The 26,850-nt window shown below is 40.2% G+C and overlaps 1 protein-coding gene across 1 annotated transcript in view; it reads left to right on the forward strand.

Annotated features, from left to right (window-relative positions):
- The first annotated feature begins 10,044 nt into the window (after positions 1–10,044).
- THSD7B (thrombospondin type 1 domain containing 7B) overlaps positions 10,045–26,850 on the forward strand; it is a 909,295-nt gene continuing 892,489 nt past the window's right edge. Inside the window, exon 1 of the mRNA XM_007964862.3 lies at positions 10,045–10,349. The gene's annotated coding sequence lies outside the window, so the exon portion shown is untranslated. The remainder of the gene's footprint in view (positions 10,350–26,850) is intronic.

Here is a 26,850-nt window from a genome sequence, read left to right on the forward strand (position 1 = left end):
TGTGGTTTGCCAACATTCTTATGTTCCGATGAATTTTTCTGCATTAACAACACATCTATACTTGAAGTGTGATAAAATACATTGAAAAGGCATCAGGTTTTTTTTTTTTTTTTTTTTTTTTAATAAGAGCCTGAAATCATTTCTCTTCCTTTTTAATCTTTTTAAACATTTTTCTTCAACTACAGATGGAATGGTAAGAAGGCCATCTCACATGTTTTCTTCTCTTCATTTCTTGACAGTTTGTGTGACCTTGTACAAGACACCTCAGCTAGCTGGTGCTGAACTTTCCTTATCTTTTAAATACAGGAATTGGACTATATTTTTTGAAATCCCTTTCAGGACAAAAGTTTTGTGATTCCATAATTCAAGTTTTGCACATAAATGCCATTTAAATGTCATTGGTTAGATCACCAAAAGGCTAATAATTGTATAATCAGGAATAGATCAAATGCCATTGCAGTAAGGTTCCTCAGAGATTGAAAAAGTCCTCTTTACAGGAATGAAATCAAAAGAATTTTTTTTCATGAGGTCAATATCTCCATTTTGGTATGAGCTCTAATTAAATTAAAGCCTGAGAAATTTAAACGGGAAATATAGAAGAGCCCCTCCTGCCCCTGACTGACTCTAAAGGTTACAAGATAATAGAACATGTTCTTTGGGAAATGTACAGACTTTTAAGAAAGGTGAATAAGTAACTTGTTGAGGAAGCTGTAGCTCTAAGCTACAACTCAAAGTGGGTGAACTTACCAAGAAAGCCTGCTTTGACAGAAAGGGACACAGAGATCAGTCTAGATTGGGTATGGTGTTGTCCTCAAAGAGCTGACAGCAATATCCCCTGAGAGATGGACCAAATCATGGCTGACATGGAAAGCCAATTGTCTAAGTAGGGGAAGTATGCTGAGTGCCACTCCTGGTAAGAAAGATAAAAGAAGTTCATAAATAGGAAGCCGAATGAAAGAGTCAATGACAGAGAGCATCAGGAGTAAGTTGAGAAGCAAGGTGTGAGAACATTTGCAGGGAGAGCAGTGCTGGATAAAGGTCATTGCACCATGAAAGTCTTCCTTTATATGTCTCCAGCTACCTTTATATGTCTTCCTTTATATATCTCCAGCTACCTGTCCTGAGAGTTTTGAGAAGCCACGTGGAACCAGACACTGGGAGGTAAACTGCCTTTTGTGCTCTGAGCATCCTCGATCTAGGCAGAGCAGACTGCTAAGGAATGGAAGTCTTTCTTTCCTTGAGAACTCTAGAAATTGGGCCAATGGTGCATACAAGTGATCTAATGTTGTGGTATCAAGATGCGACTGTGTATCATGGTACCTGCACTTTCTATTTATTTCAGTGGACTTGGAGATGAACCCTTAGGTCAGTCCTGTCTCCCATCCTGTCACTGCTTCCCCTCCACCTTGGGTGAATCACTCCTTCCAGAGCAGTGACAGCCATCACCAAAACTGAGAACTCACCGTGACAAAAGGGCTGTTTTCACAGTTCTCTGGCAACATAATATAAAAGTTCACCACATCAGGCACATCATCTTAATCACCAGGGTCAAAAGAACCTTTAGATGTGACAAGTTGCTGCCTTCTTAGTTAACTTTTTCCCTCTGACTGGCAAGGAGAAGACTGCAAATCACCAGCACCAGGATGATCATTTCTCTGTTTCATTTCTTTAGATTTGTCTCCATCAGTTGCAAATATGGATTTCAGCGAGAGTCTTTTGTATTGAAAGGATATGTGAAAGGAACCCAAAACTCACACTTAAAGGTGAGAATGAACAAGGGCACCAGAATTCGTAAGGAAACCAGTGAATGCATTTCTTCAGTCCGTGTTTTTTAAAGACCTGCTCTGTGCTTGGCACTGTTTCTTTAGGCACTGGTGGCTGCAAGAGTAAACAGGCTGACAAAGTTCAGCTCTAATTGAGCTTACATTCTAGTGGATAAACAAACACACAATAGCAAAATGTTACACAATGACAAGTACTCTGCAAAGAAACAAGTAGGGGGATGTGATACAGAATGACAGTGGCTACTTTATTTAGGTGTTTGGAAAGGCCTCTCTAAGGTACTGACGTCAACACTGAGGTCTGAATGATAAGAGAGAGGCAGCTGCATGCAGGTCTTGGGGTGAGTGTTCAAAGCACAGCACAGAGTCCCTGAGGCAGAACTGAAATTGGCATAGAAGACTACAGTCAACAGTGACAGAGTAGAGAAGTAGAAGATGAATTCTTAGAGAAAAATAGGGGTCAGATTGAATAAAGAATTTGGAGTTTATTCTAAGTGTACTGGGAAATCATTGGAGGGTTTTAAGCAGAAAAATGATTTTATCCAGTATACCCTTTGAAAAGATCACTGTGGCTTCTATATGGAAAATGGATTGTATGAAGACAGGCATGTAAGAACAGGAATCCATTAGGAAGTTACTGCTATTACCCACTAGGAAAGATCATGGTGGCTTTGACCAGAGTGGTGGGAGGAGAAAAGAAGAGAAGTGGATGCCTGTGGGATTTATTTTGGGGGTAGATATAACAGAACTGGTTATTTCCATGTAGGTGGGATGACAGAAAGCATGAAGGATAATTCCTGGAGTTTGCAGGTGAACAGAATCAATGTTCAATTTGAAGTACATGTGTGATATCAAAAAAGATGTCAAGGAAGCACTTGGATATGGAATTGGAGCATGGAGGAATGCACAATACTAGTGTGGAAGAGACAGGTACTGCGCACTGCATATTCCTGTGCTTTCCTATGGTTTTTGATCCTCTCTGCATTTTGGTAGGGTCACATGACTGGTTCTGGACAATCGGCTATGTCACCTTGGGCTGAAACATAGAAGAGGGAATTTGAGTTTTGCAGTGATCCCTCCTGCTGCTGCCACAGAGAACAGCAATGTCCCAGATGGCAGAGCCCTTTTCAACCTCGGTCCCTGAGTGGGTTATGTGAAGCAGAGTTACCATTTCCTCTCATAACCCGTATTAGTCATACAGGATGAGACACACATAAATCTGCATTAAGCCAGTGAGGTTTGGAGGTGAATTATTATTATTATTATTACTTTATTTTTGTTTTTGTTTTTGTTTTCACTGTAGCACAACTAAGGCTGTACTGACTACTATAGCCAGAGAAATAGATTAAGGCATTACCAGTAAAAGGATACTTTCTAAAATGATGGGAATGGACATATTCATTTAAAGAGAAAGTCTAGACGGAGAGAAAAGGGGAGACCAGTCTAGAGCCCTAATATGCTCCAGCATGCAGGAGTTGAACAGAAGAGGAAAGCAAGTGTTGTGTGAAACTTAGAAAGTTAAGAGAAGAGTCCTAAGAACAGGATTGTTGGTGTTGAAGTGCTGAGTATTGATGCAAAAGGGATTTTGCAGCATGCATAGACACTGCAATGGCAATTGAGTTTTCCTTAGACACACGGATGTGAGAGAGAGCCTGTGCTGTGATTTCATAGAATTAAGTCATGACTGGAGCTAAAGTCCATGACTGGACACTAAAAATGTCACACTGATCAAGAAACTATTTCAAGCCAGCAGGTCACGAAAATTGAGGATTTTTTAAAGCTGGTTCACAGCTGGGCAGAGGCATATGTATTCAACACATCAAGCTTTTCTGACCTCACCCCAGACTAGGTTAGATGCTCCTCCTCAGGGTTTCCACTGCATCTGCTGGATGCCTCTAAGAGCTGGTATATGGCAATTTAAGTGTCTGTTTCCTCAGATAATATCTCCTCCAAGACACTCTCCAGTGCTTACAGTGGTGCTGCCACAAAGCGAATTCTCAGTCAGTGTTTGTTCAATGAATAAACAGTCTTCCTTGGCACCTGCAAGAGCACCTCCCACAAATATAAGGTGATAAGTGTTCTGGTTGTTAGAAACATAAGGTGATAATAATTCTATTAACATCACGTGACTAAGAAAAGTCTAACCCTCTGGTTCAGATTCCTCACACATCATAGTCCATCAACAAGTATTTAACTGAGTGCCTGCTGTGTACCAAAAGTTGTGCCATTGGAAAAAAAAGAAAATATCTATCTTAGCCTCTATCCTCAAGGAACTAGCAATGCAATTGAAAGGACTAGCTAATGACTATGAAACCATTAGAGAACAGTAGGAAATAGTACACAGTTAATTGAAAAACTGAATGGCAGAGACAATGAGCATTACAGGAGTATGATAATGGGAAGACATAGATAAATGTAGAATGAAATAAGATCCAGGAAAATTTCATAGAAGAAGTGGGACTTTGAGGGAAGATAAGATTTGCAAGACTGAGGAGGGAGAGATGGAGAGGACCTGAATCAGAATGGGTGGGAAGGTAAGGTGGGGCCAGATTAGGAAGGATCCCAAAAGTCAGTGAGGTGCTAACTTATGTCATTCATTCAACATTTAGTGAGGCCCTGCCATTTGCCAGGCACTGTTGTAAGTATGATATGTGTGTGTGTATAGTCCCTGACCTCATGGAGCTTACATTCTTAATAAGAGGATAGATAATAATCATTGAAAAACTATGTAGCAAAATTTCAGATTGTGATAAAGGCTGCAAAGGAAATGAAGACCAGATAAGAGATACAGAGAGATGGAGGAATATATTTTCTGTAGGGGAAGGTAAGGGAAAGCTTTTCTGTGGAGCTGATGTTTTTAAAGGGACTCACATAAAGTGACAAGATGAAGATAATAGTGGGTTCCTGGGAATCAAAGTGATATGACAGAGTATATCAGGAAGATGATGCATAATTTAGAGACATGGAGAGTCAATGAGGTAGCAGCAATGAAAATGGCATAATTCAGAATCTAAGAAGAATATACTAGAAAGCTTTAGTTACGGGATTTCTTTTATATGCTTTCTTTTAAACAGCAGTATTGGGGGTTTTCCCTATAGATATTTAGGTCCTAAAGTTTAAATGACTAAGACATGAAAAAATGATGCTCTTTTATCTGTTTCACCCCTTATACCTCACTCATGAGCAGTGTAGCTTGCAATCTGTTGACAACAGTCATTTTCCAATATTATCTATTCTTCCTATCCTATAAAGGGACCTACTGTCCATCAGACAGGTTGGTGTCCTTAGAAGACAGAGAAATAGAAGACACGGGCCCTCTTGCCCAACTCATCAAAGTTAGGCTTATGAGTATCGTGTGGCTTTCTGCCCAGCAGAAGAGGATTAAGGTTGCCAAATCTTTGGATAATAACAAGCTCCAATCTACATAATACCTGGTCTTTACAAACCAAGTCATTATGAATGTGATCCAAGTTGTCACTCCAGGGGTTTTATTATTTCCACATTAGTCAGTGTTGTGTGTTAGATATATGGAGGTTGCCGGCTTCTTTAGTGTGGATTGAATGACTGCCTCTCCTTTCTTTGCTCTAGTTTGGTAATGTTAGAGAGCAATGGGGAAGAAGGGATCATTGTACTATAGATCTCTTGGTCAGTAAATATTATTAGAGGATGAGCACCAAAACACTGAACCCAGATAATGCTGGGCATTGGGGTGGGTAGTAGGGGCTTCTAGGGCAGAGATCAGAAGCAAGGGTCTCAGAACTGACTGGATGGGGCTGATCACTATCTGGTGTCTCCACAATACTGCTATATGACAAGAATACAGAGCCAAGATCCTTCCAAATATTAATCAAACCATCTGGTTCTCTCTCTTTCCATTAAGCCATTGCCATCTCTTGCCTGGACACTGGCATCCCTGTTACACTCTTGCCATTTTCTTGGTTTCTGCACAGCATCAAGGTGATCTTTTTAAAGTCTAAATTAGATCATATTGTTCAAAGAGATAAAACCACCCATTGGTCACAAGCACCTGCTCCTCTGCCCCTGCCTGCCTTTCCTATCCCACCGCACTGCAGTTTTTCCAGGCTCACTCCTCTCTGGCTACCTTGGCCCCCGATGGGTTCTTCATGTGCCAGCCTCGTCCAGCCACAGGCTCTTTGGCCATGTATCCTTCTTCTTCCCCTTTCTTGGCTGCTGCCTACTTATATGAGATGCAGTGTATCTCGGTGATTAAAAATGCACACACTAGTGCCAGACTGCCTGGCCAAATCCTAGCTTTTCTTCTTATCAGCTGTGTGACTTTGAATAAGTTGCTTAAACTCTCTACACCTCCACTGTAAAATGGAGTTGAATATAGTGTCCATATCTTGGGGTAGTTATGAGGATTAAATTTGATATGTATATATAAAAATAAAAGATTTAGCCTGATGCCTGATATCTAGAAAAATCTTCATAAATGTTACCTCTTTCACGATTGGGTCTCAGCCTAAATATCATTTCTTCTGAGAGCTCTTGCATGGTTCTGACCTTCCTTTCTACCCCCACTAACTGCATTCCTTTTTTATTGCAGTACTCTTTTCTTTTTCTGTCATATTATATATTTAGGATCATTTGCATACCTGTTTATTGTCACTGCATTAGACTATGAATGCCATGAGGGCAGGAACTCTGTATCACTGAATAACCAATACCTAGTGCAGTGCCAGGCACATAGTAGACACTAACTAAATATGTTGCTGAGTGAATGACTGGGGCTGATGGTTCAGGACTTAGTTTGTGAGTGTTGAGCATCTGCTGGGAAAGCATTGGCACCTCAGAGGGATTGAACTGGGCCAGAAGCCAGTGGAGTTCCACTACACTACTTTTCAAGACATTATCTTTACCTTGTATTTTAAGATGTTGACACATCAAAATCAAATTACTGGACCAAGCTCAAAACTTACATTTATATGCCAGGATTAAATGCTCTTTTTTGGCAGAAAAAATGTTCAGATTTGCCACAGAATCTCATCCAACGTGGAACTGGCCTGAATGAATTGTGTAAATGAGACAATCATGGTTCTTTTTCTCTTCCCCCTTTCCTCCTATTTTGTTCCCCAGAGTGACTGAATATTTGACTCAATTCACTACTTCAGTGGATGGGCCATTGTAGACCTGGGCAGCAACTCCCTGGGGGGCAAGTCCAAGATACTGGCTCATGTTTGCATTTATCACTTGTGTTTTAGATTGGGCTTCTTTATCTGTGTGCCTTCTTTAGCTCTTCCTTGTTTAATGCCACTGCTTGTTTATTTCATTTCCATAGCACTTTCCCATCCAAGCTTGTTAGACTATATGGAGAACATCATGTTCAGAAAAGGCAGTGGCAAACACACACAACAACTACAAAAATGTAAATTACACTCTGCCTGTACTTGGCTAGCACAGGGTTACTTTTCTCCATGATTCCTCTTTGGTTCCCAATGGAGACCTAATCTCAACAGGCTTTCTCCTCCCACCCCCTCTCTTCCGCCATTGTACTTTTGTTTTGTTCATTCTCATTGGAAGCCTGGTGGTGACTGGGGTCTTTTGCATCTGTGTGTGCAGGGTTATGGGAATTTCTAATCTCAAGCTTATTTTCTAACCCTGGCACATTCAACTATTTCTTATGCATAATGATGCCACCTTTTGTTTTTTTTTTAATTAAGCCTACCTTATTCCAAATCCTTTCTTTGTTCACTTATGTTTAAAAATTTCTGTTCCCACTCTTACGGTCTTCATTACTGACATCCCTTTCCCTGCCTGGGTTATCCTTTTAATGTTTCTAACCTAATCTAGATTTTGAGAGTAGTGTTTTTATTAAGAACCAAAGCTGACTATGTTGGCGAGTAACTCATATTATGAGTAAAATATGCATTTAAAATATAAATTGGGAATTTGAGCTAGAAATGGAAAGAAAAAGAGTCTTGTGCTTGCATTCTCCTTTTACAAAATTTGTATGTAATCACACAGATAAAGTTCAGACATCTTAAACTCTTTGAATATATTGAAATATATGTTGTCGGCAGTGCCTTAATGAAAAGTGATTGTTCTCTAAAAGAATCAAATGTAACAATGTTTAACATTCATGGTTCTTTATTTTTCAAAAATAATTTAGATGTCATTCTCCTTTTTTATTTTAAGAAACCCAACAGAATGACCATATAACTATTATCTCATATCCTAGATTATAAAACCAGGAGACCAAACACAAACAATGCCTCAGAGGAGAAAAGTTGTGTCTTAAGAATCAAAGTATTCTTGGGTATCGTAAGTGATTGCTGACGTAGAGCAAAGGGTTAATGAGAGTGGGCTGGCATATTAAATCAGAATGCACGTTGAAAGCAAATTGCCAACCTAAAGGAAAATATACATATCATTGTCTCTGGTGAGGGAGGGGCATAAATAACTACTAAGATGTCCATACATGACATACTCAGAAGTCATCCTTGATATCTTTTTTCCCAGACAGATTGCAAACACAAGTCTTTCTCCCATATGGATGTGTGTGCAGGGGGTGTGGCCTGAAAATGCAGCATTGATTCTGGGAAAACTGAAACCTGGGAAGCCTGGGTGTAATAGTTCAAGAAAACAGAAATGTTTTTCTTTGGCTGTTGTTCCTGAAGTTACTTAAATGAGACTCATTGGCTATTGATCTGTATATATTGAGATTACAATAAAACATAATGGACCAGTTTCTCTCTCTCCTGGCTCACAGGATTGGCCTTTTATCTCTTGAGGGTAATAAATCATGGTCTTGGATTTAAGAAAATATTCTGGGATCTGGATGGCAGCTGATTTATTTTTAAGACAGTGATGTCAGGAAAAAAAAAAAACAAAAAAGCATAACCCAGAATGTGACTGTAGTGCTTACTGGGAGAATAGCGATTGCTGTTCAAAATATTAAGTAAGGCTTCCCTACTTTCAGAACCCATCATCCCACAGCAAGCTGAGTTGAAGCCCCTTACCAACATATTCACATCTTTCTTTACAGTGGCACTTATATTCTTTTGATTTCCTTTTTTTTGGTGACAGATCCTAGCTGCTCTATTTATCTCTTGAATCTAATTTGCTCTATGACATCAAGCTTTAATGTTATCACTATTATTTTGCTTCTTTTTAAGCACCCATGGTGTGCCAGGCATTGGATAAAATAGAAAAGATAAAATCCCTGCTGTCGCTGGGCTCACACATTTAAAGAGATTTGACGGGCAAAATATCCTGTAATTGGCAATAGGTAGTCCTCATGCTTTCCCCCGCCCCTTCTCCCTTTTGAAGCAACTTCATCTCTCTGAACAAGCCTAAGAAGTTCCCTAGATCAAAGGTGTCAAAACCCAGAAGGGTTTGGAACAAGTGTCAGAGAGTAAGCAAACGACTTTCTAAGCTGTGACTCTGCTCCTCGCCTGCCCACGTGCTCTCCGCTGTCTGCACTCCTGTCTCACCTGGGCTGACTCGGACTCTCCACCTCCTTCACTGCCTCTGGCATCAGCTACCCAGGAGCCTAAGGCGCTCCTTCCCGCAACTCCGGTCCCCGCGCCCCAGGACTGCAAACCCTTTAAAGAGAGGCCCCAGAGCTAGGGGTTTTCCCAGGCTCTGGTAGGCGTGGGCTGACAGCCGTTGGGAGCCCCGCAACAGGGGGATGTCCAGGCAGGTATGCACCCAGCTCCTGGCGTTTCCCGGAGTCACCAAAATGTTTCCCTTTCTCTCTCCCCCACGTATGCTGCTAGGGGTACTCCCCAGCTAGGATTTTCTTTGTCTTTTCTCCTAGTAACACCGAAGCCCTCTCGTGCCCGGGGACTGCAAAGGAACGCCAGACCATCCGGACCGTGCGGGATGGCTTGGTGTGTGTGTTTTACGGTGTGTCTGAGTGTCGCGCATGTGTGCGTGTTGGGGCGCGTTATCAACAGGGGCCTAGGGCACCCCCACTCTCTCTTGCTCTTTTCCCCCATCACTTCATGGATCTCCGAGGCTGCAAAGCGCTCGACCCTCTCTTGGGCTCAGTGGCTTGGGTACTCCGGCTCAGCTCAGCTGGGGAGTCCCCTTACCCAGCCCGCACCGGCACCCTGAAGCTAAAGTTGCGGCAAACAGTTGCGGGAAGCAGAGGAGCTGAGGTCGAGGCCAGCGTGCCCGCGGCCGCTAGCCCTGGGGAGCCGGCTGAGCCGAGGGTCGTGCGGGTGCGCGGCAGAGGCGGGAGGAGGCGGAGGAGAGGGGGAGAAGGAGGGGCCGGCGGGGAGCAGCTGCCGGGGGAGGCGAGGCGCAAGGTGGCTCCCCGCGGCCCCGCGCCCCGCGGCTCCCGGACGCACCAGGCAGCCAATGGCTGTGCAGAGGTGTACAGCAGATGGCGTCCGACTGCGCCGTTCCTTCCTCCTCCTCCTCCTCCTCCTCCTTCTCTTCCTCCTCCTCCTCCTCCTTCAGTGCTGAGGAGCCAGAGTCGCCGCCGGGTTGCCAGACGCTGGAATGGGTGGTCTCCCGAAACACACCACCATCTTTCTTGCGCTCAGGAAGCTTGGGGCTCGGCGGCTCCCAGAGGCTACGGCGGCGGCTCTGGCGAGACGGGTGAGTGCAAGCGCGCGGAGCCCCGAGCCGGGTATTCCGGGCCCCCTGGCCGGCCGGCTGGGGCGCGGGGTGGCAGCGCCGGGGATGGGAGCGCGCCGCCGGCGCATACTTTGCTCTTTCCTCGCTGGGCAGCCTTCGTCGCCCCTTCTCCCAGCCAGACGCGGGAACTTGGAAGAGGATCTTCTCGGACGCCTCTGGCTTGGGGCTGCGGGAAGCATGGGCTGCCCGGGGCGCAGTGTGCGGAGACCCTCTAGGCGGGCGGGGACGCCCCACGCGGCGACCTGAGCACCGACCTCATGCAACGGGACGGAGCCGTGGGACCGGGGCAGCAGGAGCTCTGTTCCATTCACCTCCAGCTTGCTTTGGGGGATACTGGTGAGGGAAACCGGTGGTCTCCCATCCTGCGCGGAGAGCCTCGGGGCCCAAGATCGAAGGGCCGGGAGTTGCCCTGCAGGCTTTGCAAACAGGTTGACTGAGGGTTCCCTTTCCCGTGCGCTGACTGCGAAATCTGCGCGTGGGCGTTCAGTGCCAGTGGAGGATAGCTGAGCAAGCCAAGAAGTTTTGCAGCTTCCTCTGATTTTTCAGTGGAGTGTCAGGAGGCTGCAGCAACAGTTTACATTTCCTCTGTCCCTGCGGGGGCTAGGGGCAAGCTGGGGTCGGACGTGATATCCTGCAGTTTGTGGAGAGGAAACTGGGAAGGGGGCGTGAGAGTGAGGGGCAGGGAGGAGGACACGCATATTTTCTACTGCATCGCTCATCTGCACCTGTCCCATTTACTCTCTTACACATCCCTCAGTATTAAAGTTATTTGCATATGCAAATGAACCCTGCTCTTTGTTGACCGCGTATTTTGAATTTGAAGTTGGAAAGCTTGACTGGGGACCAGGGAATGTTGAGGAGGGGGCGTTAAGCTCTCTCACTCTCTTTTTAAAGACAAGAAAAAAACTTTCGTTGGCTAAGGTGGTACTTTTTTCTTTTGGAATGTCTGAGCTCTGAGCTTCCCTTAAGAGGTATTGTGATATTTTCAATACTGTATAGTCAAGATGAAGTTCGACTAAGATTATGGGACCGTGGCATATTCTACGGAAGATACCAGGGTTCCTTGGTGCTCTGTTCCTTGCCAGGTGGTCTGCTGGAAGCCGGCAGTTTCCCACCCTCAGACTCCTTGGTGCTCTTTAAATGACAGTCTGCCTGGTGTTTCTCAGCGGTACACCTGTGAGTGCTCTGTTATCGTGGAAATGGTAACCCATGCAGGTAGGGCTCATGCCAACCAGACTGTGGTGGTGGTGGGGTGTGTGTGTGTGTGTGTGTGTGTGTGTAAATATATATATGCGCGTGCCTGTGGACGTGTGTGTTTGAAGTTTCCTTTTGACAGGTAATCTTTGGATGTCAAAGGGATACAGTTATTTGTCTGGCAGTGTCAGGGCAATCTGAGTTTGTCGAGTAACTAAGAAAGATAATCTCCAGGGAAGCCTTTTTGTGCTCTTGACTCTACTCAAGTTGGTGAAGGCTTCCTGAAAGCCACTTAGGGTGTTACTAACCAAATCAAGAAGTCTTACTCAGTGGTGAGTGAAAGCTTCTGTCTTTGTGGGTTAAAAGCTATTTATAAAGTTTCTGTCTTGAGGCTTCACTTTGATACACTGCTGTTTTTAAACCTCAGTGCCATTAATAATAGGAGCCTTCTTTTGAAACGTAATGTGGCCAGTTCTCTGTTTTCTGAGGGTAGTTGATCTAATCTGGTCGATTCCCTGGAATTGTTTTATTTTCTGTCACTGGTGTGTGTGTGTGTGTGTGTGTGTATGTACGTATTTGTGTGTGTGTGTTTTCTTCATCTACCTGCTGAGAGCTGAGGGTTAGAAACTCTTTTTCATGCAAATTTAAGTGAAAAAAAATTATGAAGAAAATTCTCCTGACCCTGTAACAATAGACACAGATACTTATGAAAAAATTGTGGGTGTCATTGTTGACTTTAAAAAGGTGGAATAGTCTTGTATGTATCAGCACAGACAGATCCAGCAGCCCGGAACACCTACAAACCATTCAGGGTTTTCGAGATTCTAGATTAATCTGTGATAAGGGCTTGGACATATGTGCTCCAGGAAAGGGCTACCTACGGCTGGTGGACTTTGATTGTCTGTTTGGAGGGTTCATAATACGATGAGCTCACTTTATGTCAACCTTAATATTTAAATCAATACTTGAAAAATGATCTTACAATATTTCTTAATCTCCCGGCCCATTGTTTTCCATCAAAGTTGTTGATTGTTAGAGAGTTGAAAGACTAGGAAACAGGAACACTGTTAGACAGGTAGAAAATAATTACCGATCACATAAACAATGTAAACACAGACTCTACTGTTTGAAGACTGACATTAACAAATTGGTAAGGAGAGGTACCTTTCTGTTCTCTACTGAGTGTGCCTTTTGAGAGAAAGTAGCGAAGGAATTAAAGGAAAATGGTACTAAATTGTACTTCATCAGAAAGGCTGTGAAGGACCTTGTCTGCTTGCTACGAATCCTATTTCTGAAGGAATAACTCTTTTTTTAATATCAGTCAAAAGAATTTTGTCCTTAAACAATAGACCGAAAAAGCAGAATAAAAAGATAGGCACTAAGTTAAAGGAGGAGGAATGTCCAAACAAGAAAAATTCTAAAGCATGTCAACTCACTTTAATTATACTTCACAAATTGAAACTGGAGTCATATGATTCCTTTAAAGAAAAAAAGTCTTGCCAAAACTTCAATTCTGCTGTTCTGCACACTTTACAAAGATTAGGCATTAAAGTAAAAACATCATGTCAAAAGTTTGAATAGAATGATGACGAATATTTGACTGGTCCTATTTAGTTAACTGTGAAAATGACAAATGATACAATATATTAAATACACGATTAAGATAAACAGATTAAAGAATTCTAAGTAGTGACAACTATACTACTTGATGGGAAAAAAGAATAGCACTATTAAGGCTTCAGAGATGCTCTACAGACAAAGCATAAAGGCTGGGTCTTTGAATAACTATTGGGTATTGTAGTATCAAAAACGACATGCGTTACTTAGATATGCTGTTGGATTTTTGAATACGGATTGCACATAAGTGCTTTATATTTTCAAAAGAAGACATTTCCCAGTATATACCTATAAAAGAAGCTGCTGCATTCACTGTAATACCAGGTAGCTTCCTAAATATAACACAGGTCCTTAATTTAGAGCTGTTAACAGGATTAATATCTAAGTGATAATTAGCACGTTAAACCTGTGAAAGTAGAGGGATTTTTAACTCCACTTCTAGTCTAGAAATTTACTATTGTGAATTTTAGTGGGGTCTGTAGTTTAACAAATCTAAAATCACAGGCACCTTTGCTCCAAGATGATCAACATTCTATTCTCACCCTTTAAAACTTCTCCATCTACTGAGATTATTTTGTTAATGTTTTTAGTAGGATGTTCATGGGTGGTTATTCTTAATAGCTAACAGTGGCTATTTCTGAAATGAAGCCAAGGAGGATTAGGTAGTTTTTGGTCATCTTGTAAGTATCTCTTGACAGAAGGAAATAAGAATCCCAGTCACTGAATTCCTACAATTATGCTTTCATTCTAAGCCATGAATCCTGGTATGGGCTAGTTATACAAAATAGAGAGACGTAGTTATTTTGCCAGGTTATAGTCCACCGGTGCCTTAGTATGATCATTTTGTTGCTACCACATCAAGCATTTCATTTGAAAGGGAAAATCAAATATTAGTGGAACCCAGTTACTCTGTACGTTTTGGTAAAACTTTGAAACTAACTCTAGAGGTGCTGTAGAATAATTTCACTGCTGGTAGGGACTCATGCTTTTGGTAAGGGGAGTTGAATCTAAGCGTGGTTTCTAAGCTGAACAATGAAATCATCTGGCAGCTAGAGAACTACTTTATTTTAAGTGTGTATATACTGTTGTGATGACTAAAACACAGTATGTATAAAAGCTTCGCTAATTTTATATTAATTTTTGGTTACTAGGTATTTTTGCAATTTATGGATTCTAAAACTACAACTCTTTGCTGTGATGTGGAAATCAGTAGAATTTTTTTGACGTTAAAAAGAAGAGGTCCACATACTGGAAAAGGTTAGACATTGACCTAGACGGGATCTGTGAAAGTGTGAAAATGTTTCCTGCATGAATGAAAAAGGCTATCATTGTTGAACTTAGGTGTTTTGCAGCAAGAGACATGACGGTCGCTTTTGATTTTGCCTCTCTAGGCATATTTTAATTATGAGCCTCTTGTAATTAAATATGCTGTAGCTAAAAACAGAATCCTAAGTAACTAATGCACAAACGATTTTTCAATGCCTTGACTTGGAAGAAACTCATGGCCGTGTTCCACTTGCCTGCATGAGGGCTGGCTGCTGATTTGTGTCCTAGTGTTATGTTAGCGAACAGCTCATTACTTCTGGAAGAATCACAATGTTGAGTAAAGCTCTGAACTTCGTGGCAGTTAGGCACGATTGCCTTAGTCTTAGGCAGCTTTGTAGCAATGCATATTTTAATTTTGGGTGCTTTCAGATGGTTATTTTTAAAAGCATACCATGTAGTATGCATACATGAAAGATTTTAATTATAATAAGACTAAGGCTTGCAGTAATCTCTTCTTGCAGAGTTTGCTTCTGGGCTCTCCTCTATTGATTTCTGCCTTTTGTGCTTACGTTAGACATATTCAGGGCAAGTTAGACAGTGCACATTGATACATTCTTACTGGCAAAAATATTGAACTACTTGTAAAATAGTGAAATACTTGTAAAAATATTGAACGACTTGTGCACCAGTAGGTCAGTGAGTATTGCTCTGAGCCCTCTAAAGTTCCTACTATCATCCTGGTCCTACAGACCACTCCCCTTAGATCACTTCTTGAGAGAGCCACTGGGTGTCACCCACCTGGTATGGCAAGGGGGCCTTGGGACACACTCCAGTGATATTTCCTAAAGCTGTTCTGATTGGCTTATGTCCCAGACCTACCAATTGATAAATATTTTAAATATTATCCCTTGATATTTGTACTCGTAACAAGAATAAATGCAACCATTGGAATTATCAAGTAGTTGATCATCAATCTGTTTACATTTACATTTTAATTTTCTCTGTGTCTAACATTTCTAGCTGTTAAAACACTTGAATATTGTTATATTTATATGATCTAAGAGCCCAAAGGTATCAAAACCCTTTTCATCTGAGTTATCAATTCATATAAAGCCACTCTACCTTCAATTTAATTTGTTTTCTTAGGAAATATAAAATAAGAATATTAAGTTCCTTTCTTCCTGTTAAGAGGAAGAGCCAAATTTCTCACCGAGGTCATCTGCCAGAACTGTAAAATTCTTCTACCCCACAGCTGTCTCAGACCACTTAATTAAAATGTATGTAAGTGGGAGTAGTTCAGCAAGGCTTTTTTCTTTTGGGGAAAAAGTAATTATTTTTTTCAATCTCTGTTTCTAGTCTTCAGAATTAACTCAATTTATTTCATATTGACTTCCATTCATTTTCGTGATTAAATATTGTTAGTAGGCCTTTCATTTCATCTGACTTGACCCATTCTATGAACTGTAATATCTTCTGGCCAGTCACAGAGAGGCAAGGGATGTTAGTGACTTTGAGGAAAATTTTTTGGTGCTTTCTTCTGGATCTCTTCTAGCTAAAACTAAACTCCAGCACTGCTAGATGGTCCCTGGAAAACGTAACCTAAATTATGCTGCTTTCTTGAACAGAAAACATAGGGTTCCAGATACTACATCAATTTAACACTTGCCTATCATTAATTTCCTATTATCCACTTTCTTCTTCTTTGAGACCTATCTCTTTAAAGTCACCCACAAACTCACACTTATTTAAAGTGGCCGAAAATATTGCTTTCCCTGTCCCTGTGGTCCCAGTTATCCAAATTGTATCTATTAGTCAAAATTCACTTCCAATTGTACTTCCACTGAGCTTTCACTGATGATGCCAATTCACAAAGCCCTCTCTCGGTCCGAACAACTCAGGTGGTAAATTCTAATTTTCATGTTTGATTAAATCTATTTTCTTATTAGCATCTATGTGTGGAGTTCTGATGGTAAAGGATTTAAATGGAGAAGGGCACCACTCTCTACTGAGAATTCTGGAAAATTTTGAAGAGGAGAATGTGATGGAGAATAGGGGCCTGGGTAATAACAGCCATTTGAGGATCTGTAGGGTAAGGCTTACCAATATCCATGTAGGCAACAAGTATGACTAGTAATTATTACTATTAATTAATTACCTATGAATTGCTGCATACCTAGCTAGGTACATTCGAATTTGTTTGTCTAATCCTCATAATAATATTGCAAAGTAGGTACTGTTATTTAGTCCCATTTTTTTTTTTTTTGTAATAGGAAACAGAATCCAAGGGACCTCTAGCACCCTGTCTAGGGTGAATGCAACTGGTAAACCACAGAGCCTAGATGTGCATCTAGATTGTTGGATTGCAAGGCCCATTCTGCTTCTGATAAACCAGACTACCCTAAGCCTGAGGTTTTACTCAACGGGTTCAGTCTTTTCTGCTGCTGGAATTTATCCAAAATGCAAGAACACACATACTTACCTACTGCCAATGCCTCTATAGTCAATGGAGATGACTGACAGGAAGAATATTGCTGAATTATTTCTGCTTGGGGGTAGAAGCATCATTTGGAAATACGGAAAAAGGCTGCATTTTGATTTTGCACAGACCTTGTGCATGAAGATTATATCATCTTAAAATTATAAAGAACTAGATACATTCACTTATAAAAGTGTTGGCTTCCTGAGGAACCATTGGGAAATTCAGAAAAGACAGACATATTTAGGAAATCCATACCATATTCCTTTGTATTAATGGCTTATCATTAGGACAGAACTGTCCTGCCAACTATGCAAAGCATCAGCTTTTGAAATTAGCATAAAGAATATAAAAAAGGGAAAATGAGTTGTTTGATGTAAGGGGTGGTTGCTGGTGGGTGCCTGGGTCACTCCTGTGATCTGGTCAGGTGAGTGCCCTTGTCTGTCCTCTTTGCTCTAAGTATATCCCAACTGGAAACTGTTCTCGGTCAAAGAGGACAGCTTACTGAGAAGAGGAGACCTGTTCTTTAGTTGAGCATGTGTAAGAAGTCACAGTTCTGAAGATCTGTTTCTTGAAAGTATTTTGATGGCTCAGTATGAGTTTTCTTGACATGAACTTTCATGAAAGTGTATAATAAACTCATTTCCAATACTAATTATTTCTAAACAAATATACTGTTGGAATCTGACCAGTTTCTCTCTTTGCCTCTGGCAGAATCATATAGGAAGAAGCTCAGAAAAGTCGAAGTTGTAAAGAGATTTTTACTCATTCCAGGAATGAGCTTTTTCACATTTAGTACTGTCTAGAAGTGTGATAGGCTGTCTCAGGGAAATGTGAGTTACCCGTCTTTGGGAGTATTCAAGCAGAGTATGAGCAACTACACGTCAGGGTGCTTTGCAAAGAGGATGTGCACGCTGAATATTAGTAGTTGAGATTTACTGAACATATACTGTGTGCCAGACGCTACTCTACATGGATTAACTTATGAAATCCTCTCAAAAAACTTATGAGGTTGATTGTATTATTATTATTTTTATTTTACAAATATAGAAATAGTGAGTGATTTGCGTCAAGTCGGGAGTTGCACACAGGCAGTCTCCTTCTAGAACAGTACAGGTCCTTAGAAATTGAACATGAACCACAAATACAATTCATGTATGCAATCTTATATTTTTTAGTAGCCACATTAAAGAAGAAAACATTGAAATTAATTTTAATAATATGTCTTATTAACCCAATATATCTAAAGTATTGTCATTTCAGTATATATTGATTATGAAAGTTATTAATGTGATGCTTTAGATCTTTGCTGTATTACATCTTTAAAACCCAGCCTGTATTTTACACTTACAAGCACATCGATTTTAGTTCAGACCAGCCATGTTTCAAGTGCTCAGTAGCCACATGTGGCTGGTGGCCACCATGTTGAACATGCCTAGAATCTGTACTATTAACAGTTCTACCCTACCACCTGCCTATTGACAGAAGAGGGTTTCCTTTTCACGGTAGACACCAGACTACATAGTAGAGAGTTTCCTTTTAACTGTACACACAAAGACTACGTAGTAGTCTTTGTAGTCATAGTAATTTGACAGCTATATTTTAATTCACAGGTGTAAATTAAATTAATATAGTAGTCATAGTAGTCTACTGTGTAGCCTTTGTGTGTGAGAAACCATTCATTTGTTTATTAATGTTTTCTTTAGATACCAGCATGGATAATCTATTTAAAAAAGAGAGAGAGAGAAAAAAAAAAACACTTCCATGACTGCTTTCAAGAGTACAAATTCCAAACCCATCAGATAGGAAGACTTCTCTCTATCTCATTACTCTCATCTACTAAAAACTGAATCCCACATACCTTTCATTTTGGAAGAGGGGGCATGTCTAGCTTGCTTCCACTTTTCTTCATACACATTATGAAATCACCTCACCCTTCTTGTTTCCAGCCTAATAATCCCAGTTTCTTTTTTTTATTTTGAGTAATTTGCTAGTGTGTATGTGTAGCCTAATCCATATGAAATGGGCATAGCCTAAAAATAACCTTTAACTAAGATTTTAAGTAACCAGTTTTTCTGATTTGCATTTAATGCACATTTCTCAGCCCTCTTTTACTGTCTCTTTATTATAATGACTGCAGTTGGAGATGACATGCAGCCCACCAAAGTGATATTTCTGATCAAATGGTAGTAATTTTTTGGTAGATTTGATTCATTTCCTGGCAGGTAGCATTCTTCTCAGTGATCTGAAGGGCTTTTCTCAAGTTGAATTTCTGACAGTAACAGACCCTCTGGGCTGTGACTTGCTTCAATTGAAAAAACAGAATGTGACATGCCTTTCATTGTGTGCAACATATAAAAAAAGTCCTGTGTTTCCTTTGTGAGTGCAACCTCTATTCAGCTGTACATGACAATGTGAAACATTTTAATAATTCCAAGTCTCTTTTGGTGGGGGGATGCATATTTTACAGGTAGCTTAAATCTGACTTTAGTTACTTTTTAAAAGATTATTAAGAACAAGACATCTGTTAGAAAAATTCTAAACTTCATAAAGAAGAACTACCTTGTGGAGATGGACTCTAAGACTATGTCATGTAATAATATGTGCATGATTATTAGATATTTCATTTGGATTACAGAGTTGGTGGAGGAAAAACATAATGCTTGTGGACATAATATATTTCCAGTGAAGCACTTCTTTTATTTTTATTTTTTAGAACTAAGCAGTTTTCACATAGCAAGAAAAACGAATGTAAAGTCCAAGATGCATTTGTTTGTAAGCTATATGAATAAATTCAAAGAGTATTTATCAGGCACCTGCTGTGTCCGTGACATAGAGTGGATCCACGCAAGAGTAAGATGCCAGTTCCAGTTTCTAGGAATTTACAGTCTACCTACGGAGATGTGACATGCACATTCTCTGTCCTTGGGAAAGCCAAATCACTTTATTTATATATGTCTATCTCTCTTAGTAAGTATGAGCTCCACAAAAGCACAGAATGCATCTTACTCATATTTGGATCGTTGCCACCTTGCAGGGTATGTACACAACAGGTGTGTATTAAATTAAATGAAAGGGGTACATTAATTTAATTTACATCTGTGAATTAAAATATAGCTGTCAGGCCATATTTACAGTGGGACCATCTATATAAGATTTGCAATTCAAATAATGTAGACAAAGTCTGGTCTCAGTCCTTTTCTACTCCTGTGACTGGATCAGCTCTGCTCACTCCATTGGTGACTTGTAACAAGTCAGGACACTAGAAAAAGATTTTCATCTGAAAGGAGTAAAGGAATATGGACTTCTTTGTTCAACACTCCAGGATTCTATTCAGATGTATGCTTAATCATACAGTCATTCAATGTAAAAGATTATTTTGTTCAGGGTATAAAGAACCTTATCATTCAATCACACTAAGTGATATTTGGAAGTATGCATATGGGAGGTGGGAAGTGGAGCAGGATAAAAGTGTATTCACGTATGCCTGCATAGGGCTCCCAATATCTCTTGAAGAATATAGTGCTGAGCAATACCAGGAGGACCATTTAATATTTGTGAGCAAAAGGAATCAGTTAAAAATTAGAAATGCCATATAAGCTGCAGAGGTGAAGCCCTTTAAGTATCCCATTAAGTGCATAGAATATGCTGCATTGCTAGTTTAACTATTTGAGCCAGTTACAGAACAGTGGCGGTTACCCGTGGGGGCATCAGATCATCAAGAAGACATTTCTTTAGCAATTTCCAGGCAAGGAGTTTATTATACTTTGATAGATTAACATAATTTTTCTTAGCCTACTGGGTTCCTCAAGGCACATTCAGCCGATCTTTATGTACTGGTTGCCTGTAGTGTGAAATATATGTACTATGGTTGGCCCAGTCAGGGTGCACAGTGATATCCAAGAATTGGCCATGCTCTTAAGGAATTTTCACAGAGTTTTTATGGAGTTAGGAGAACAAAGAAGGATGCTTCAAGGGTAATTATTGAGTCTGTGGGGTTTTATAGGTGAGTAGATTCAGCATGGGAAGAAAGGAATTGGGCTCCCTCTCTACCTATTTGTTTTTGTCACAATTTTCCCAGCGTTGTTTGGATTCTGGGTTATATATGCTAGTCTTAAACATGAAGTATTTATACTTTCTTTAATCTTTAATATAACATCTTATTTCATGGTGTTTTGAAGTCTAGGGGTTAAGAAACCTCTTCGAGATTCAACAAAAACAAAAAACAGCAATAACAGCGCTCTCCTATGGCCTCACAATGTAGGCAGAAGGTTTATCTCTGGTTTACTGGTCCACCTAGAACTTGATAACATTCCTAAACTCTGTGTTTTGAAAACCTGTGATGCTCACAGCATAGTCTAAATAAAGAGAAACCCAAATCCTTATAATCTAAGATAAACAATTTTGTCCTGGCATGTGTCAGTGTGTGGCAGAAAAATGTACATAGGGACAGAATTATCCATTGATTTGGAAACAAGGTTGGCACGCATTGATGTTCAGCAAATGCCTACAAGATAAAGGCACCTGAAATAGCAAAGCAGTTATTCAGCCCCAACAACTGAAAGCCAAGAGGGGCTCAAAATAGTATGAAATAATTTGTGCTCTGAAGGCTAAGGAAGGGGACCTAGGCAGATGGAAATATGGTAGAGCATTCATGTGTGCATGCAAACCCATGCACACACTTGTGTGCTCACACACATATGCACACACACACACAACCAGAAAGAAGACATACAGACATTTGAATGATAGGAAAATGATTCTAAGATGAGAAATGACAGGAAAAGAGGAGAGAAGAGGAGGCAAACAATTCAGCTGAAAGGGAAAAAACATTCTCAGCTGTTGGAACTTGACATGTGTTCAGAAATATCATCTGCTCAAACCAACAAATGAGATAATTAGAAGGGGTAGAAGGAAAGAAACATAGGACTCCAGAGGTTTCACCAGTTGCAAAGGTGGGAGAGATCTGAATAAAAACACTATCAGATTATGCATTATCTTGGATTTAGAGAAGCTTTATGAACAAGAGCAAAAACGAATGGGAAAGAAATGAAACGTGGGTGATGTAGTGAAATTGAAGGTTACTTATAATGTACCGTCAGAAGTTCATGTACAGTACATGAGAGCCCAAAACTTTCCCATTTAATGCAAAGCAACTACTCCTGACTCTGTTTCCCGTTACTGCCTCCTCTCTTGCCTTCCTTTCAAATTCTAGCTTCTGAAACTAGTAGAATTTGCTCAAGGTCTCCACTTTGCAGTCACTCTTCAAATCAGCAGTCTGTATTCTGCCCCCACTGGTCCTGCTGAAATAGTTCTGGCCAAAGTCATGAATAACTTCCCAGTTGTCAAATCCAATAGACGTTTTCCAGTCTCTATTTATTGTGATGATTAAAAGAAGAATCTTAGTATATGAGAGGAGCCAAGAATGGATTGGCAAAGTTCCCATGATCCTGCCATTTTGATTATCTCTTTTAAAGCTGCCAAAATAACTACTGAAGATTTAGACAAGGAAATCAAGTAATTTTGGACTAAACGTAAACTGAAAAAGATTGACATATATGATACTTGGCCAAAAAGAATAGCTACCAAATAAAGTTAAAATTGGAATTTTAGGTTTTGGAAATGGAGAAAGACACGGGTAAAAGGGAAAATTAATTAGAATTTATTAGTAGATAATACCAGAATGCTTTATGGAAGAAACCCTGTTAACTCTGCGGGGGATGAGGGGAGATGTTGCCTAATACACAGACATGTTCCTCTTCCTAGAGGACTTTGAAGCCAAAAAGTTAAGTGGCAGAGTGTTAAAGGAATGCATAAAGATGAACATGTAGTCAGACACAAATGTCCTTATGAGCACCAAATGATTATGGATCCAGAGTGTGCAGAAAATGAAGGGCCTGCTTGTAGAATATTCTGATTGACAGAACTATCATGGAAATAATCTTTCCAAGAACACCTACAACCCTCTGTCTGCATAGTTCTACATTTGCTTTCACCCTCCTCATGGCACCAGATTAATTTGCTTTCTTCACCTTGCTTTCCTGCTTAAATTCTGTCATTAGATCCACATGGTCTAGACTGGCATTCAAAATCGTACCCTCTGAGGTCTCATACTTAGTTTTCCACCATTTGCTTCTATAGTCTCCTTCAGTAGATCAGTGGCAGCTACACTTGTCCCTAAAATAAATCCTGTACATGTCTCTCTCCCGTGACTCAGTTCAAGCTTTGGTGTCTCTTCTGCCCCTCTCTGTATCATATTCATCCAGTCATAGCTGAATGAAGTGGATGTCTACCCTCACACTCTCCACCCCATGGTAGAACCTGCCTTCCACAGCGTTTAACCATGAGTCCATCAATGTCCTACCCAGGAATTCACACAAAAGACAACCCAGGGGCTCCAAAGTTCTATGAGAAATACTTTGATGCATCTTTTAAAAACTCCTCTGTTACCTATCTAATAATTGCTCCTGAGATTTCTCAATTAAATTCTTAGATATCTCTTTACACACTGTAGGTTTATTCCATATTTACTTTTTCCTCATTAAAAAAATCTGGTCATAAACTGTCACCTTAAGGAAATTCAAGAGATAGAAGAGAATGAAATGAAGAAATGCTAGGTCAGTCTTTTTAAAGAGAAAAAATGCACTGATACCTCTATAAGCATTAGGAAGAGACATTTACTAAATTCCTTCCCTGGGCCTATAAGTCAACTCTAAGGTAAGGGAGGAATTTGGACACTGCAGAGAGATTTATCTGTAGAAAAAGAATGTATCAGCTCATTTTTAAAAGAGACTCAGGCCATCAAAATCATCCCAAAAGTACACTTGAAAATCCAACAAGTCAAGCAAAACTATAGTTAATGATATACTTGTGTTTATCACAGCTGGCATTAAGTTTATAATATATTACAGTTTACATTAGAGTTTTATTTTTATGAAGTATGTAAACTTGAGTACATTGGATCTTGTTGTATGATTTCTCCGTAATTATCCCTTTTTGGGGACACATGTGAAAAGGCTATATATATGTGTGTGTGTGTGTGTGTGTGTGTGTGTATTCCTTTTTAATGCCAAGTCCTTGATCAGGAAAACAACTTCTAATCATAATTTATAATGTTTTTCCTTTGGGAAATATGTCCAATTTATGACCCAGTTTTCCAGGACAGATTAGAGTAGAAAGAAAAGTGTCTTTTTTGGTGTATGGCATTAGTCTAAATATTGTTATATTGTAGCTTAATTTATGTTGTAATCTTTCTTTTCTTATGAGTATTGTCACTGCTTTAAGATCCCACATCTTGTATTATATTTGGAATTGTCTCCATTATGCTGAGCACATTGCTGCATATACATTAGGAGCTAATTTAAGTGTTTCTTAAATGAATCATAGTAGAGTAAGAAAAAAAATATTGGAAATTTCATTGAACATAGGTTAATCTTGCTTTGATGATTTAAAGTTCCTTAGGGAACTTGGAGTATTCCCCAAAACACTAAGAAAATCAATTACCATTGAATGGCACTATAAATTCTGTTTATTTAAATTTTCTGGGGTTTTTGAAATGTAATATATGGGATTTTGCTCTAAATAGGAATAGATATGCATGTGCACAGACCCATTTGGTCTACAATAAGCCTATGAAAAAATGCAAACAAACTGGTTATTGATGCAGATAGGGTTAGTCCTATGGAGGAGTTGAGGTCCAGCCTGCTGAGAAAGGTCGTGTATTCAGAATAACACGGACAGAACTTGTGGAAGAGAAAGAGTGTGGTCCGAATCAGTAAAATTTAAAGGCCAGAGTTGAAGGGATGTATTAACTAAGGCTGTAGACTGGCTGTCCAACACAGATGAGGTGATTTTTTGAGGGGTGTGTATGTGTGTCTATGTGTATTTGTATCTGTCCATCTTAGTCTGTTTTGTGCTGCTGTAACAGAATAATTTATAATTTATGAATTATGGGTAATTCATAAATAATTCACTCTCTCAAAGTTCTGATGACCGGGAAGTGCAAGATCAAGGCATTGGCAAGTTCCTTTGGTTCTAAGATGGTGCCTCATTGCTGTGTCCTCTAGGGAGGAGGAACATTGTGTCCTCATATGGCAGAAGAGCAGAAGAGAGAATCCACTCTTACAGCTCTTTTATAGCAGCATCCATCCATTCATGAGTGCATGTGCCCTCATAGCCTAAGCACCTCCAGAAAGTCCTAACTCCAAATACTGTTACCTTGGAGGTTAGGAGTTCAACATATGAATGTTGGTGAGACACAGACATTCAGATAACTCTGTGTGTGTGTGTGCATATATTTGTATTTTCTCTTTCTATCTCTGTCCCCCCAACTCATTGAATTTGATTTCCTTTATGCAAGGAGAGCAGATTCAAGTTTTCCCAAATGATCACCTCTCTTTAGTATCTAATGTTCACTTGTTTTTCATTTTCACTGTATGTATGGAACTTCCCTCTCCCCAAATTATTCTATAGAGTAGTGAGAATCACCTGATGAAGTCTTTCATATATAGGGCTCTCTTTCAAAAACTTAATTTTTTGAACAGTGTTTAAACAGAACTTTTAGTTTCTTTATCCAAAATCTGATCTCTTTATATGTGCATTTAAATCTAAAGGCATTTATTGTTTTTTATGCTCTTCACTGAAGAATCTAGGCAGCAGTTTGTTACTGCTCCTCAACATTCCAGAGAGGTGTAAAACAGGCCCACACTTCCACCCATAATTAAAGAGTAAAATAATTAGAAGAGAGTGGATAGCCATAGTGAAGGCCAACATCGATGCCTCCAATGCCTGTGAAGAATGTGTAGAAGCATATAAAGACCGTGTAAAATGCTTCATGCAATGTGTGAAAGCAGTTTCAAAATCACAGTATGATTTCTTATAATGTGATTTTCAATATGCATGTATAACAGGGTTAATAACAAATTTTAATACGCAGATGTTTTTAATTTAATAAACATTATCAAAAATTAAGTATGTGTGGGGAGTAGGGTGGGGGGTCGTTGTGCAAGCTGGCCCGACACGAATTAATTTGTATTTTATAATTGGGAAAATGGCGCCTTGTATTTTGACTATTTACCAGTTCTTTTTCTTTTTCTTTTTTTGAGATGGAGTCTTGCTCTGTCACCCAGGCTGGAATGCAGTGTCATGATCTCGGCTCACTGTAACCTCCACCTCCTGAGCTCAAGCAATTCTCCTGCCTCAGCCTTCTGAGTAGCTGGGACTATAGGTGTGCACCACCATGCCTGGCTATTTTTTTTTTTTTTTTGTATTTTTGTACTTTTTGTAGAGACATGGTTTCACCAGGTGGCCAGGCTGGTCTTGAACTCCTGACCTCAGGTAATCTGTCCTACTTGGCCTCCCAAAGTGCTGGGATTACAGGTGTGAGCCACCGTATCCGACCACCTACTTACCAACTCTTTTCGATACTTGTCTATGTGTCCATCTCCCTCCTGCTACTCTAATATGGCCCCTCCCCTCTTCCTGTGCCTGGCAGGCCCTCCATGCAGCCCCTGTGTACCACTTCAGCTCGCTGGCCTTTTCCCCCACCACACTCCTGTCTCTCCCTCTGTCCTCCTGCTGCTTCACCCTGGCGTTCCTCTGATTCCTTCTGTCTATGCCCTGCTTCCTGTGTCCGTGGCCATGGCTCTTGCTACTCCTTGCTATTCTGCTCTTCTAGAATGTGGTGAAATAGCACCATTGCCCTTTCCTTCAAAGTATAGTCTGTTTGATTAACACGTGACATATACATTTTTGAAAATCATCATGCTATGCAAAAATCACAGAATGAAAATTCACAGGGCTTATGGGAAAAGGAGGTAGGGCACAACATTAAAAAACTCCCATAGTGACACGTTAAATAAAAGATAGGAAACTAATACAAAATACTGGTATGTTTATGCATGTGTAAAG

Source organism: Chlorocebus sabaeus, chromosome 10, assembly GCF_047675955.1.
Source record: "Chlorocebus sabaeus isolate Y175 chromosome 10, mChlSab1.0.hap1, whole genome shotgun sequence".
Taxonomy (NCBI): domain Eukaryota; kingdom Metazoa; phylum Chordata; class Mammalia; order Primates; family Cercopithecidae; genus Chlorocebus; species Chlorocebus sabaeus.